Below are 3,230 nucleotides of genomic sequence, written 5' to 3' on the forward strand. Positions count from 1 at the left end.
CCAGTTGTGATGTAACTTAAGCATTACCATGATCGTACCAGTTGTGATGTAACTTAAGCATTACCATGATCGTACCAGTTGTGATGTAACTTAAGCATTACCATGATCGTACCAGTTGTGATGTAACTTAAGCATTACCATGATCGTACCAGTTGTGATGTAACTTAAGCATTACCATGATCGTACCAGTTGTGATGTAACTTAAGCATTACCATGATCGTACCAGTTGTGATGTAACTTAAGCATTACCATGATCGTACCAGTTGTGATGTAACTTAAGCATTACCATGATCGTACCAGTTGTGATGTAACTTAAGCATTACCATGATCGTACCAGTTGCATCGTTATTTACTAGCCAACTTTCTGAGTGTTTTCCAAACAAGCACAGAGTGAACGTTTGCTAAGTGCGTTGTTAGACCATGTGTCGATACCGATAGGATTGAAAGTAAAGCAACGCTGCTCTCGGATCAGCCTTCTCCCTTCAAATCTTACCTTAACATTATTCCACAATACTGACGACAGATGAGCTCCTAGAGATCAGCTCTCTCGCTCTCTCCCGCTCTCTCTCTCGCTCTCTCTCCCGCTCTCCCTCCCGCTTTCCCTCTCTCCCTCCCTCCCTCCCTCCCGCTCTCCCTCCCTCCCTTTCCCCCTCCCTCTCTCCCTCCCTCCCTCCCGCTCTCCCTCCCTCTCTCCCCCTCCCTCCCTCCCTCTCCCTCCCTCCCTCCCGCTCTCCCTCCCTCCCTCTCCCTCTCCCTCCCGCTCTCCCGCTCTCCCTCCCTCTCTCCCTCCCTCCCTCCCTCTCTCCCCCTCTCCCCCTCTCTCCCTCTCCCTCTCCCTCTCCCTCTCCCTCTACTCAATTTCAATTCAATTTAAGGGGCTTCATTAGCATTGGTTTGTTAACATTGCCAAAGCAAGTGAAATAGATAATAAACAAAAGTGAAATAAACAATACAAAATTAACAGTAAACATTACACTCACAAACGTTCCAAAGGAATAGAGACATTTCTAATGTCATATTATGTCTATATACAGTGTTGTAACGATGTGCAAATAGTTAAAGTACAAATGGGAAAATAAATAAACATAAATATTGGTTGTATTTACAATAGTGTTTGTTCTTCACGGGTTGCCCTTTTCTTGTGGCAACAGGTCACAAATCTTGCTGCTGTGATGGTACACTGTGGTATTTCACCCAGTAGATATGGGAGTTTATCAAAATTGGGTTTGTTTTCAAATTCTTTGTGGGTCTCTGTAATCTGAGAGAAATATGTGTCTCTAATATGGTCATACATTTCATCTCTCTCTCTCCTCCTCCTCCCCTTTATAGGTCAGTGTGTAAAAGCATTCCATTCTGGAAGGTACAGGGATGTTCCAGAATGGTAGATAGCATTCCATTCTGGAAGGTACCGGGATGTTCCAGAATGGTAGATAGCATTCCATTCTGGAAGGTACCGGGATGTTCCAGAATGGTAGATAGCATTCCATTCTGGAAGGTACCGGGATGTTCCAGAATGGTAGATAGCATTCCATTCTGGAAGGTACCGGGATGTTCCAGAATGGTAGATAGCATTCCATTTCAGAACTACAATCTAGAACCTCCTGCCTTGTTTAAGATTTAAAGTGGAACTGACAGCATTTGATCATCCTTGCATGTTCCGTTAAAGAGGTATTGACGGTCAAAGTCAGAATCTTTAATAAAAAGCTAACTTCACCGCATCGCCTGCCAATGCATTCTTGTCCCAACCCACGTTTTGACAACTGAATGGGAACATTTGATCGATGTCAAATGCATTTGATTGACAACTAAGAGATTTGTTAACTGTGGATAACAGTCGTTGAAGTTCAGTATAGCTAGATTTACATTTACATTTTAGTCATTTAGCAGACGCTCTTATCCAGAGCGACTTACAGTTAGTGAATACATATTTTTTTTCATACTGGCCCCCCGTGGGAATCGAACCCACAACCCTGGCGTTGCAAACGCCATGCTCTATCAACTGAGCTACATCCCTGCCGGCCATTCCCTCCCCTACCCTGGACGACGCTGGGCCAATTGTGCGCCGCCCATGAGTCTCCCGGTCGCGGCCGGCTGCGACAGAGCCTGGATTCAAACCAGGATCTAGTGGCACAGTTAGCACTGCGATGCAGTGCCTTAGACCACTGCGCCACTCAGGAGTTCAGATAGCGTGATTCAAAAAAGTGATTCACATTTCTTGCTAGCTAACCAAATGATACCTGCATCTCTAGCTGTAGCCACAGAAAAACAATATGGGGGGGAAGTCGGCTACTCATCCACTAGTCCAATGACAACATCCTCCCAGCAGCTAGCTTACGTTAGGCTATGTGATTTCAGCTTGCTAAATAGCTACATAAATAGCTAAGCTAGCCTATTAGCCACGTCATTCACATTTAGGTCATTTAGCGGACACTCTTATCCAGAGCAACTTACAGTTAGTGAATGCAATCTTGTATGCAGAGAGTGGGATTGTATCATTGAAGTCAGATTGCAGGTGGATAGACAGGCTTCCCTGTATGGCTGACAGCTCATAGGATCGAAGATGCTAGTGCCAAGTCATATTTGTTGCAGCAACATTCACAACTCATTTGTGCAGAGCTGAGTGTTACCCTCCTTTTTTTTTTTTTTCATACTGGCCCCCTGTGGGAAACGAACCCACATTCCTGCCGGCCAAACCCTCCCCTACCTTGGACCAATTGTGCGCCGCCCATGGGTCTCCCGGTCGCGGCCGGCTCCGACAGAGCCTGGACTCGAACCAGGATCTCTAGTGGCACAGCTAGCACTGCGATGCAGGGCCTTAGACCACTGCGCCACTCGGGAGTCATGACTGACTTGTGATCATTTTCCTTGCTGGTTTGATTGTACTTGTCACACCCTGGCTCTGGGACTCTATATGTTGAGCCAGGGTGTGTTCATTCTATGTGTTTAATTCTATGTTGGTAATTCTGTTGTGTTTATTTCTATGTTGGCTAGAGTGACTCCCAATCAGAGGCAACGAGTGTCAGCTGTCGTTGGTTGTCTCTGATTGGGAGCCATATTTATACTGTCTATTTTCCCTTTGTGTTTGTGGGTTCTTGTTCCGTGTTCGGTCATTGTTACCGTGGACTTCACGAGTCGTTTCTTGTTTTGTTGATTGTGTTCTATTATCACTAAAGATAATAAAGTTAAACATGTTCGTTCATCACGCTGCGCCTTGGTCTGTTCAATACGAC

Source organism: Coregonus lavaretus, assembly GCF_964263955.1.
Source record: "Coregonus lavaretus genome assembly, contig: HAP1_SCAFFOLD_1961, whole genome shotgun sequence".
Classification (NCBI taxonomy): domain Eukaryota; kingdom Metazoa; phylum Chordata; class Actinopteri; order Salmoniformes; family Salmonidae; genus Coregonus; species Coregonus lavaretus.